General features: G+C 32.5%; 1 pseudogene across 1 annotated transcript; it reads right to left on the reverse strand.

The window, feature by feature from the left end:
* Positions 1-7,910: 7,910 nt before the first annotated feature.
* LOC115973566 lies at positions 7,911-11,139 on the reverse strand (annotated as a pseudogene). The gene is made up of 5 exons (XR_004087773.1): positions 11,089-11,139; positions 10,033-10,089; positions 9,746-9,843; positions 9,579-9,656; positions 7,911-8,393 (listed from the first exon to the last, which is right to left on the reverse strand). The product of XR_004087773.1 is annotated as a novel plant SNARE 11-like (transcript).
* Positions 11,140-14,450: the final 3,311 nt, after the last annotated feature.

Here is a 14,450-nt window from a genome sequence, read left to right on the forward strand (position 1 = left end):
CAAATTCTCCTCACACAAATGCATACGTGGAAGCCCTACTAAAAAACAAATTTGAATGACAATTGAAATCCACAACTTAGGCGCAGAGTTTCCTTGTATGGATTGTGTTACAAAGGCCCTGTTTGGCAGGTGTGTTCTAACACACATTTTCACATTTTAAACAACATTACACACATTTTTATATACTTTTTCACCCACACGTATATAAAAAACACTCAAACAACATTACTCAAACTCCTCTATACATTTGTTCACGCGCATTCTACTGTTTACATGCCTAAATTTACTGTTCAGGTCTGATGAAAAAAAGAGAGAGAGAGAGAGAGACATGTGAAGCACAAAATGCCCTTCCTAAATGCTCACTTTACGTCACTTTGCTTCTTTTGTTAGCTTGCGTCAGCCAAATAAGATGGGTAGGTCAGGTCATAGGTGTAAGTAATTACTTGGTGTGAAAAGTTTTCTTTCTCATAAAAAAAAAAAAATCAATTGTCCCTTCAAAGCGTTAATGTCTCAAAAACACTCAAACAACATTACTCAAACTACTCTATACACTTGTTTACGCGCATTCCACCGTTCACATACCTAAATTTACTGTTTATGTCTCATGAAAAAATAAAAAAAAAAAGAGAAGAGAGACATGTGAAGCACAGAATGCGCTTCCCAAATGCTCACCTTATGTCATTTTGCTTCTTTTGTTAGCTTGCGTCAGCCAAATAAGATGGGTAGGTCAGGTCATAGGTGTAAGTAATTACTAGGTGTGAAAAGTTTTCTTTCTCAAAAAAAAAAAAAAAAAGATCAATTGTCCCGTCAAAGCGTTAATGTCTCAAAGTCTCAAACGACTCTTTTTAATCCATGAAATAGTGACTATGCAACTTTTCTATCATCTATGATATGTAGTGCAAAGTGACATAATGGGTCTCAAAATGCAAATTTCCTATAACGGATATTATTTTTACCTATTAAATTATTGTTTCCCAAACTAGGAAATGGCACTTTGGAATTTAGATGGACTCCACATGGTACTCATGATAGCATGTGATAGTTGATTGTATTAGGACCCAATATGTGACAAGTTTCACATCAACTTTTCTGCCCCATCAATATGTGGCATTAGCAAGAACAAAGAGCGAGGGAGAGGGAGAAAAGCTCAGATTTTTATAGAGAAGAGATAAGTATCAATAGAAAATGTCAGCAAAGGATAGAGATAAGATTCACTGAGATTTCAAGAGAGAGAGAGAGAGAAGATTATGTTACAATAAAAAATAGGCGAAAAACTCATTTTCGTCCCTACATTTTCACGCGATTTCCACTTTGATCTCTGTTTTTTTTTTCCATTGCTTTTAATTCTTATCCTGAAAAATGCGTCTCGTTTTAGTCATTTCCATTAGTGCCCTAACGGCCCCATCTTACGTGGTAGATAGAACTATTAAAATAATAATAATAAATTTTATTTTGACATTAAAAATGCCACATCAGCATTTAAATTAAAAAAATTAATTTATTAATTTTAATTAAATAAAAAAATAAAAAACAGAATTAAAAATAAAAAATCACATGAATTGATATCTAAGTGTGTCTTGAACGAGAACAAGAAGAACATAATCCCAGATCTAAAAATACAAACCCAAAAATTAAAATCCAGAAATTAAAATTTTCAAAATCACAATTTTCTCAACCCAGCAAAATCATCAAATCCTAAAGCCCCAAAGTACCAAATCAATCCAAAAATATAACAAATCCAAACAAAAAAAAAATCTCAAACTCAGAAAAACCCATCAACCATCACGTCTGAAGCAAGCCATGAACCTAGGGACAATCACAGTGACCAAACCCACCAAAAAATCACAAACCCATACATTCCGAGCAAGAATCAGAAGCGCAAGCACTAGAAGAAGCAAAGGTTGAGGCTTTAGCTGAGGATGAAGATGAAGAAGAGTCACTGTCTGGGACGCCTTGGGAAGACGAAGAGACAGTGACCCATGAAAGATTCGAACCCGAAGAAGAAGAAGACGACCCGAATACGCACGAGAAGGAGCCGGGTATGGAAGAGTCAAAGTTCCGAGAAAGTCAACAACGAAATCCTGAGAGAGAAAGAGAAAGCTCAGTGTTACTAGATTGCTTGCTTCTAATGATGTGTGAGCCAAAGATTTCCATGAAGGTATCCAAAGAAACCTGGGTTTGGTCACTGTGATTGTTCCTAGGTTCGTGGCTTGCTTCAGATGTGGTGGTTGATGGGTTTTTCTGAGACTTTCTTTGTTTAGATTTGTTGTGTTGTATTTTTGGATTGATTTGGTACTTTGGGTATTTAGGATTTGATGATTTTGCTGGGTTTGAGAAAATGGTGGTTTTGAAATTTTTAATTTTTGGATTTTAATTTCTGGGTTTGTGTTCTTAGATCTAGGTTTGTATTCTTAGATCTAGGTTTGTATTCTTAGATCTAGGTTTGTATTCTTATTGTTCTTGTTCAAAACACACTTAAATCTCAAATTATATGATTTTTTTATTTTTAATTCTGTTTTTATTTTTTATTTAATTTAAATGTTGATGTGGCATTTTTTAATGCCAAAATAAAATTTTTTATTATTATCTTAATAGTTCCATCTGCCACATAGGACGGGGCCGTTAGGGCACTGACGGAAAGGAATAAAATGATATACATTTTTCAAGATAAGGACTAAAAACGGTGGAAAAAAAAGATAGGAACCAAAATGAAAATTGCGTGAAAATGCAGAGACGAAAATGGGTTTTTTGCCTAAAAAATATTTAAATAATATGTTGGTCATAGACTCACGAGTACAATGAGAAAAATGGAACATGTGAAACAAGAAAGATTAAAAATATAAAATAAAGTTGGATTTTTGTTTTTATGATTTTTGTTTTAATGTTTTAGAAATCAGATGTGTGGCTGTCGTTAGAGAACTTAATGGGCAGGCGGGCTAATGGGAAAAGAGAAAAATTAGAATTGATGGTCTGTACTTTGTTTGACCATGGTGAAATTTATTAAACATCAGCGGTTGAAAACTATCTCTAAAAAAAAGTTTGTTGTGGTTTGTAAGATATGTTTATTCGGCTTTTTGTTTAGGACTAACCTAATTTTTGTGAGGCATGTTGTGGATTCAACTATGTAGTTGGCACCCCTTTCCCTCTCCCTTGTGTGTGTGTTTGTTTCTCAAAAAAAGAAAAAAAAATTGTGTAGTTGGATGTATCCCTAGCATTATTCATAAGCTAATATTGATGATTTATTGTTGCTAACCTCTAAAGTTGATGTCATAATTTATAAAAATCTTAAAATTAAAATTTGAAAAATCACCAAAATTAGTATTAGTTTATTGCAAATCTCAAATTGCATCTACAGATATAAGATTACGATGCGAATAAATGTGATGAAATTTTATCAGCTTTACGTTAAGCATTGTCCCCCTTTTAGGTTTGTACCCCGACTCCGTCCCTGTGCATTGATACACAGTCCAAGATGTATTGTCGGATGCTAATGATTTGTGTGGTACGCCAAGAGTTATTCGTTGAAAGTACAATAATTTAGTATTGTCGGATACCAAACCAAATGATCATATCAAAACTTAAAAGCAAATCAAATTCAAGAAGTGAGAAAGAAAATATTGTTAGATAAGAGAATTGAAACAAGATATACGGCTTGTTCATATTGAGGAGAGTCAGATTGGTTTTCAAAGTTGGGTCACTAATGCACGTGACCAGGTCACATCAGCTCGAATGCGTGGCAAGCAATGAAAATGTTAGATGTTTGAATAAAAGACAATAAAGAAACCTTGCTAAACGTGGTGAGGCTTTTGATTAACCTTCACTATATAAACTGGTGAAAAGTCTTTTGAAGAAAATCGAACTCTGAGCATATGATAAACATTATAGTTTAAACCAGTACGTGCATGCCAAACTAGTATGGTATTAACATCATCCAAATTCTTAAGCACTAATCTTATGGGAAATTAACTTCAATAAAAGTTGCTATGGTCTATGGATCACATGGATGCTCAGTTGTTCTGCTTGTGCAGTCAAAATGCTTGAAAATTAAAGGCTCACTAGTCCAGTCTATGAAAATTGATTATGGCTCCTTCATCCATGTAACCTTGTTTGAGAGGAATAAGAACTTACATGGAAAAAGAAGGAAATAAAAAAGGACGAGATAAATTGAAAGATAAAAGAACAAGTCATTTAATTTCATGCAAAATTAGATAAGAGAATTGAAACAAGATATACGGCTTGTTCATACTGAGGAGAGTCAGATTGGTTTTCAACGTTGGGTCACTAATGCAAGTGACCAGGTCATATCAGCTCGAATGCGTGGCAAGCAATGAAAATGTTAGATGTTTGAATAAAAGACAATAAAGAAACCTTGCTAAACGTGGTGAGGCTTTTGATTAACCTTCACTATATAAACTGGTGAAAAGTCTTTTGAAGAAAATTGAACTCTGAGCATATGGTAAACATTATAGTTTAAACCAGTACGTGCATGCCAAACTAGTACGGTATTAACATCATCCAAATTCCTAACCCTTTTAAGCCCTAATCTTATGGGAAATTAACTTCGATAAAGTTGCTATTGTCTATAGATCACATGGATGCTCAGTTGTTCTGCTTGTGCAGTCAAAATGCTTGAAAATTAAAGGCTTTCTATTCTAGTCTATGAAAATTGATTAAGGCTCCTTCATCCATGTAACCTTGTCTGAGAGGAATAAGTACTTACATGGAAAAAGAAGGAAATAAAAAAGGACGAGATAAACTGAAAGATAAAAGAACAAATCATTTTCATGCAAAATTCAATCAGTTGTCACATCTACAAAGTAGAGAGAGTACATCAATCATATGGGACTCTTGTTTGTTCTTTGCATGGGAACCGAACCAATTTTCACCAACCACAGTACGAGAGTGTTGGATTTGAACCAAATCTACTCATTATTCAAGTCTTTAAGGGCAAATATGTAATTAAAGCCCTCATTATGAAAAGACGTTAACACCCTTCCTTCGAAAACCAATTTTCTATCTCATCAAACCAATTCGCCAAGCTCACCACTCACACGTTAGCATTTACAATAAGAATCTATATTTCTATCTTCTCACTCGTGTAAAATTTTTGGTATATTTTATAATAAGAATCTTTTTTTTTTACACGGAAATTTTTTCAAAAATTCCACATTAAATTATTTATTCTACAATATATTTCAATAAAATATTTATTCGTTATTTATATTTTATTATTTTTTCTAATGGTTCGTGTGCTACATTGATGTATGAGTTAAAAAAAAATATAGGATAACAATTGAATAATATAAATCATATGATAGAAAGATGAGGTATACACTATTACTATAACACTTATACTTTTTATACAATTATGCAAAGATTGATGAAACAAACTTCATCAAACTTGCATATAGGTCAATTTTTGTAAATTTTTTCACTTTTTGTATTTTAGCTTCATTGATGGAATTGCTTTCGATGGGCACCTAAGCAGTGAAATCAAACTTAGTCTGTATTCACAACCAAAAAAAACCAATTGTACCACTTAGCAAAAACAAAAATTGCTAATATTCAACTTGAGCATTGATTTTTTTTTCCCAACTATGTTAGAAATTTCTTCATAGGAATACGATGGATTGAATAATGAATGTGGCCATGTGTGACTTGCAAGACCTGTCAATCCGTCAAGCACGTCACAAAGGAACGTTGAATGTGGCCATGTAGAAAAAAACCAATTGATGACTATCTGAGACACTCTTCATTACGCTTTTCCAAGTAATTGTATTGGTGGGATCATGATAGTGACAAGGGTCACTTGCACGTGGAGTGTGGACCTTGGTTACAAAGTCTAGCAATCGTTTAATTCACTCAATATCTATCTTAGACATAAAAATCAAATAAATATGAATAATGTTAGAGACACTTACAAATTGCTAATGTAATGCGTAATTATTGATAAAAGAAAAAAAATGATATTAATAGTATGTCTAGATGAATACCAATAAGAGTTCCTCCAAAAAAAAGAGATGAATACCAATAAGAAATTGATCACATTAATATTTTGTAGAAATATTGTAAAATAGTTTATAACTGTAACATTACTCAATAAATATATCTCATGCAAAAATTTCGTTTATTTTAATATAAAATTTTATTTCTTTTTTGACCATTTTTCAAAAACATTCACATAATAATATATTTTTTATTTTTTTAAAATTTAAAATTTATTTAATTATTTCTCTCTCATTTCGTACATCCATCAAACAGCATTCCACAACTAAAAATTAAAACCTTATCAACACCAATATTCTTAAACAATAACGTGGGTTTTGGTCTTTTGGGTGTAGATTACGAATTTATTAATCTTAAAAAAAAAAAAATTGTCCTTGCTGATAATAATCAATTGAATTAAGCATTAATTTTTTTTTTCCTACTATGTTAAAAATTTCTTTATAGGAATAAGATGGATTGGACTATAGTTGGCAATGGAAATTTAGAAAAAAATGAATGTGGTCATGTAGAGACTGGAGACCCATGGCCGAATGGCCTTTCCTTTTATTTCACACATTTTTCTTCTTTTCTTCCTTCCACACTCTTCACATAGAGTCACTATAAATGCAAGCACACAAGCTTTGACTTTGTACAGCCAACTTCTACTAGTACTGTCCTAAATACAATTTGAGATTTCGATTTAAGATCTCCAATGCAATAATTAGGACATCCCTTTGACTCAAGTTGAAAATTTGTAGTAATAATCCCAAGTTCAACGACAAATTAATAAGAGACTGTTTTGCTGTTCATGCATAATCATGATACCTTTTGGATGCCATAGAATATCAGTTTGATGAACTATCCAAAATGATCACTGTATGAGTCACATGCCTTCTTGATTTCTGGGTCATTGCGTTAAGCCATTCGGAGTGCCATGATTGTCATCACCCAACACATTAAATCTGTTACCAAACCCTCTGTTCCTAATGTAATAAATATGCATCCTTTTTTCCACCTCAATAGGGACCTCAATCCCCGTGCCATGATTGTCCCTCCTAAAAGATAAAATTCTTATTAAACCCATAGTTTTGACAATCTGATCGACCGGTCAAATTGGATTGGAATTAAGAATAGTATTAGATTATTAGCACAACAATTTCGCAAAAACACTTATTTTTTTGATGAACAACTTCGCAAAAAAAAAAAAAAACCTTAGTAAGTTGATATATGTATTATTTAAACAAAGTCACATAACTCGTTCAAAAAGTCATATGATCAAAACTATATGTGGATGGTTTTAATTGCCACAAAGTAGGTTAAAGGAATATAGCTCTAAACTAGTTTGGAACTGAATGTTTTCCATCATTAAAGTAATTGGTGGAGCATTGTTTGGTTATAGATTCTGATGACTAGTTCAAGTATATGATATCCCTCTCTTGGGTTTATTTATACATATTTATGTTTTTTTAAAATAAATTTTGTATAATATCTTTATGGGTTAGGTTTAAATTACACATGATATAACTGGATGTAATGTTACATAACTCCAAAACTTTTATTGCAAAAGCATTTTGATGAATCAATTGTTGGATCACAAGATCTCCTTATACCTTTTATGGTTGCAAAATATCGAGATTATCAAAGAATTATAACTATCTAATTATAAAGTGTTTAAATTTAAAGTTATGTTTTCTACATTTAAACTTATATACAAAACATGAATATGTGGATTAGATAATTAACATATGCTTAACACAAAATTTGAAATAAAAGCAAAAGCATAAGATATGCCTTGTAAGACAGTAATGTTATCTACTCTCCTTTATGAAGAGAACTGGGGTTTGAATTCCTCCCCTGATGTTATAACTTACACTTATCAAATTAAAAAAAAATAATAATAATAATAGTACATAAGATATTGCAAATAAACAGTGAATAACAAAAATTTCCATAAATATATTATGAAGTGCAGATCAAATATTTTATAAGTGTAGCAAATCATGGTGTTAAACAACACAATCTACACATTTTTCAGTTTCCCTCAAATAGGAATGATTTTTCAGTCAGGGAAGAAATAATCACACAAGACCACTTCCAATTGGAGCTAATGAATCCCAGCAGTAGTTTGAGAGACTAACATTCGGGAAAGTTTGACCAATCTGCAGAAAAATTACTAGAAAGAAATCCATACTCAACTAGAGTTCAGACCAGCTCTATAAAACAGGTGTCACCAGCAGCATCACGAACTAAGCTGATGTTCCATCCATGAGATGGAAAATCATCATTGCAATCTCATTAGATGATCCTTTTCTAAATTTTTAACTAGCACTCCAAACTAATTTCCAACCCATTGCTGGTGGGGCTAATCCTGGAATATCCCGGATGTCCTTGTTTTTTGGGTTCACGAGCTGAAATAAAAAAAATAAACAAAATCATTTAACCAAATGGAAAGAAATGGGCAATGCACTCTTATAAAGCCAGCTGTTTCTCAAGTTATTAATGGCTTTTGACAGTCACATGAGACTTGCAAAACATGGAATGTTTTTGGTGACTTAAGAAACCCTCTCACTATACAAGGTTTAAGACATGTTGAAATGAATAACATAGAAGCAGTAAAAGGTTCTTAAATGATCTAAGAGGCCGTGAAACAAATTTTCTGGACAATGCAGTTATGAAAACAACCAAAAGATTCATCCTCGAACTCAAACTTATATGCAACTTAAGTAGTTAAGTTCCAAAAGAATCTGTAAGCTCCAACTTCTCCTCCCCCCCCCCCCCCCCCCCTTCCTTCTCTGTAAGTATAACCTGTTTTCAAATAAAAAAGATCACCAATTTTATGATCCAAGTCTGTAGCATCCATCAAACTATTCAAATGATATACAAAAATTCAAATTATTATTTCCCTCTATCTATTTGGTGGTAAAGCCATCTATTCAGAAAAGAAAGGGAATTGACCTTCTCCTCAAGATGACATCAAGTTGCAATCAGCGCATTACCAATGGACATGAAAATGTGACAACTATTAGATTAACTCTTTTACTCACTCATGCACTTGTGTTTGTCTTCTTTTTTTATTTTTCTTTTTTTAGTGAAGTTATTATTATTTAACAATAATAAAAATAAAAATAAAAAAAGAAAAAAGAAAAAAAGAGGATATACTGAATTAGATTCTTTTATTTTTTATTAAGGTAAGAAAAAAATCACTAAGAATCACTACGTTTAACTACAACATTTGGCATTATAAAAGTATCTTCCTGCAACTTTTAAGCAAATAAGGGTTAACCAAACAAGGTCAATCTGAGATCAACTTATTTATAAAAGGTCCACTTAAAGCATAAAACAAGATTATGCAATACCATATACAGTTATATACATTTAAAAACAATAGGCCTGAGAAACTCCACAGCCAAAAGAAGAAGAAGAAGAAGAAGAAGAAAAAGGCCTAGTATTCATAATTTTGAAGCTACATCTATATAATAAAGGGATGTCAAGGATTTGGTTCCAATTTGTAATCAGATGGCAAAAGCAAAATCAAGTATTTAGAAAATTAAATTTTGTTAATGGCAAAGAAAATGGATGATAAGCTATCTTACCTTTACAATAATGATAGCTATGACTCCAATGGCAATAATTAGGAAGAGTAATGCCATAATACACCTATCAGTTGCAACCTAAAGAAATAAATGAGGTAAGTAAAACAATTAACAACTAATAGTCAATATATGACAAGAACAGGAGGAAGATAATTTCAGAGATTGACCTGCCTACCAAGTTCCTTCACAAGTTGAGAAGCTTTCTTGATCGAGAAATGGATAGTCCAGCTCATTAACACTTAACAGCCTGACTCATTTGTTCAGTCTAAACATAAATATAATTGATTTCTTTAGTTTCCATGCCATTGAAATTTTTTGAAAGATTAAACGAAACAAGAGAGAAACAGTAGGGGAGAGAGAGAGAGAGAGACAGAGAGAGACAGAGTTTTTAATTCAATGTGAAATATTAAACTGCTGTGAAATCCAATTTTTTAAAAGCTGACAAATTACACACCTGATCCTTGAGTGCAGCTGCAGTTTCTGTTCCAACGTTGATGGTGTCTTGAACAGTCTACCACAAACAAGGAGATACTAAATTTATTTTTCTTTTGCGATGATTCCATACTTTTTTGAACAGTAAAACTACTTTTATGTTCAGGTCTTGATACAAAATAGTGCAAGTGATACTCAAGGCAGAGCTAAAAAGACTAGTAAGTTTTAGACATACAAGATACAATTCCACCTATAACCTTCTACAAGGAAATAGAGAAGAATGAAAGGAAATAATGATCACACTTCAAAATAAACATTCCATAATTGTTCAGGTCTTGATGCAAACTAGTGCAAGTGATGTTCAAGGCAGAGCTAAAAAAAACTAGTACGTTTTAGAAATACAAGATACGATTCCACCTGTAACCTTCTATAAGGAAATAGAGAAGAATGAGAGGAAATAATGATCACACTTCAAAATAGCCTACGAAACTTATCCCTTTTCAACTCACCAAAATAAATAAAACTAATTTCCTCACAAAATGATCATGAGAGATAATCCAACCTTTTATGACCTCCAATGGCTTGATCAGTCTTGTCCATCATCCGGTTTCCACTATTTGTTAGCTGTTGATTTGTCATGGCAGCATGCATATAGCAACTGCCTTAGCATTAAATATACTTCATAACTGAGAAACATTTAACATAAAAACTATAAAGTACTTGAAGCAACATATATTGATATGAAATATATCAAACATAGGGCATGATTCCAGATTAAACTTAAAGGTATGAATTGGTTACTTTAGAAGCAGCAATTTACAATTTCTGAACCATAAAAAAGGTAGATGTTAACAAAGATACTTTAGACACAATACTACTGTGACACTGATTTCACGATGTCAATGAGAGTGGTTTTTTCATATTATCATTTCTATCTTAACTTATCATGTGTGTGTTTGTGCACTCGCTAAATTGCATAAAAGAATTCTCAAAAATAAAAATTAAAAAAACTATAAAATCATCAAAATATCATTAAAGCCATCAATTTGGCTAAGTACTTAGGGTTTTAAAGAGTTACTTGCACCAGCAAATAGCAGCCATCCACGATAACTTCATCTGTAACATACATTACATCAAACACAACCACTAAAGTAGCTACCCAAACCAACTTCACTGTGAGGCATATGAAGCGGGCATCTTTTCAGCTGATACAGACTATTTTAACTATTTCTATTAGACAAAATTCCAGGACAAATCCACAACCAAATAGAAATGTCTTTATCAGGTATCCAAGAATTACGACAAAAATGCATGAGCCATAGGTTTGTATGACTATTTAATCCCATAATTAACTCTTATTTTAGCATGAAAGACAGCCAAGAGTAGTAGACACATTAGCGAAAACTAGCACATGGGTGAAAAACGTGTACACTTACACGATGCTAGCAAGACATTAAACACCCAAGGTTATAGGCAAATTTTAATTATATCTAGATCTTAACACTGCATAAGTCCTTAAGCATATTATTTACTGAGTTTTAAAGGATGTTCGGTATTGGAATTGGAAATAGCTTAAATGGGGTGTAGATCCAGAACCTCTGTCCTATATTATAATATATAACATCTATGTATAAGATTTAATGTCTCACTGTGAGTGACAGTGAATCTATAGTTGATACAACAAACATAAGCGAAACGCAATAGCTCACCTTTTAACAAGGCCTATTAAGAGTTAAAACCATATACCGCAAACATTTAAACTCTACTGAATTACAAGCCTCATGAGTCATGACATGTCATGACAGGTTAAGAAATATGTCTACCAGTGAGACAGTTGATCTGTCTGCAGGGTAGTTCACATTATGGATGCTGGTTGTGGGGTTGCTAGTTTCTGCATACTATCCGCTGGGATATACAAACACATGTCCTTTGCACCAAAAGATGATATGATGAAAACCCAAAGGAAGTGTTGGTGTGTGCTAAATACGGCATATTCATTGTACAAATTATAACACAATACCATTAAAAAATTGTAATATTTATTCACTTCTCATTCTTTGATTACCAAACAGAAAAAATGTTTTGCAAACATCAATTCACTTTTTCATTACTATTCTTTATCTAACTTCAATTACATGTAAGTGTGCAAATCATAGAGCAAAATCAACATCTAAGGAGCCGAGATAGGTGCCTTTTGTAAATCAACATGAATCATAGTCCCAAATGCCAGTAAGGAAAAAAGAAAACATTATTATATATGTCGGACTGTTGGAGAAAAAGAAAAACAAGAATTACAACAAACCGTTAACAGAGAAATAAGAAATCTCAATATGCATTTGTATAGTGGTAGAAGTTTAACAGAAAAAGAAATGTTAGTAAATGTCCAGGGAAAAAAAAAAAAAAAGGAAGGAAACAACTAGATTATATAATGGTAGGAAGAAGATGATAACTCACAGGTAAAAGAAGAGAAAAAAAAAAAAATCTCCTTGACTGGATTCCTCACATTCTATGTCTCTTTGATGTCTTGCTTGTTTAACAAACGGAACCCTACTGTCTCCACCTCAATGCTCCAGGTATTGCTATTGTGCACTCACTCCATTGCATACAAAGAATTCTCAAAAATAAAAAATTATAAAATCATCAATATAGCGTCCACAAAGATTAAAGCCATCAAATTGGCCAAGTTCTAAGGGTTTTGAATAGTTACTTGCGCCAACAGACAGCAGCCATCCACGGTAACTTCATCTGTCATATGCATTACATCAAACTCAATCACTAAAGTAGCTACCCAAACCAACTTCACTGGGATGTATATGAATCTGGTATCTTTTCATTATATACAGAAACTACTATAATATTTTCTATTAGACAAAATTCTTTGACAAATCCACAACCAAATAGACGTGTGTTTATCAGGTATCCTTAATCATCCAAGCATTACAACAAAAATGCATGAGCCATAAGGTTGTATGAAAATATAAACTCATAATTAACTCTAATTTTAGCATGAAAGGCTGACAAGAGTAGTAGACACATCAGTGAAAATTAGCACATTGGTGAAAAAGATGTAGCAAGGCATTATTTATATTCTTTGGTGCCCCCTTCAAAGAGATCGATTCTCTTGTTTTCAAAGAATTGATGCATTTCTGCATCCAATACAAATTGAAAGTAAATCCTAAGAAAAGAATAAGAAGCATTCAAGTAATTATTCAATGATGCAAAAGATTTGAAAACAAAGAAATGATATTATGACACACAAGAACTCAATGAGTTTCAGATGAATGTCATACAAAAATACAATTGTTATTTATAACTTCCAAATAAATATATGATCACTTCACAATTATCAACATTTTTCAGATTAGGCAACACTGACCAGAAGATAATCCAAGCATTGGTCCCAACCGATTGGGGCCAACTCCATTAATCCCCTTCTTTTTTTCTTTTCTCGTTTTTGGTAGCCTTCCTATATAGTTTGAAGTTTTGATGCACATAAGTGTTAAACAGAGAAGGTGATTCAAATTGAATTTACTTAAGGAGATGAGGAGCAGGACAGGTAAAAAAATGATGCTGTGGTTGACTACAATAAGAGAACCAAAAAAAAAAAAAATGCACAACTTCACCATTAAAATTCAGCTGAACCAGGCGTCTGAGGGAAAGGGATTGTGTCTCTTATATTCTCTATTCCTGTAGCAAATTGCACAAGCCTTTCAAAGCCCAATCCAAATCCCGCATGAGGAACTGACAAACAAGAGATAAAAGTACACCATTACAACAAAGCATAGAAGTAATTTCTTGGTTATCACATAGCTACCTTTTAAAAAGAAATAACATATATTCTTCTTTAACCATTTTTTAACCCTATAAAATTTAAGTCTGTCAACACAGTAATGAATAAGAGCTTTAACTACAATATTATTCTCACTCTTCAACTACACTAGTTAGTTGAGATTTCTTATGAAAAGAGCTCAGATTGTCTGCTCATGTGATCCAAATAAAAATGTACTTGCTTATATGGACTACATGAGGTGTATGTCTGTAGCAAAGTGACAAACATTATAAAAAGCAGCCTACTCGCGCTTCTCTTAATTTTCTATTGCAGTCAAAAAGTGAATTACAAGACTCATGAGTCATGATATGTGTTTGTATTTATTACTTTGAATTTTGTGTCAGGCTCAATGTTTTCTTGTTTTTAGTAACACAATTTAAACTTCACTTAATTTTGTGGTAAATTCAGGTTAAGAAGTATGACTACCAGTGAGACAGTTGATCTACGTTCTGCAGGGTAGTTCATGTTTTGGATGTTCGCTGTGGGGTTGCTAGTTTCCGCATACCATCCCTTGGCATATATAATATTTTGGGATAATATTAGCTCCTCACACGTGAATAGTATAAATATTGAATAGTTACCCATTTATTAACTTCTCATTCTTTGACTAC

The sequence above is a fragment of the Quercus lobata genome, unplaced genomic scaffold (assembly GCF_001633185.2).
Source record: "Quercus lobata isolate SW786 unplaced genomic scaffold, ValleyOak3.0 Primary Assembly Scq3eQI_340, whole genome shotgun sequence".
In the NCBI taxonomy this organism is placed as follows: Eukaryota; Viridiplantae; Streptophyta; class Magnoliopsida; order Fagales; family Fagaceae; genus Quercus; species Quercus lobata.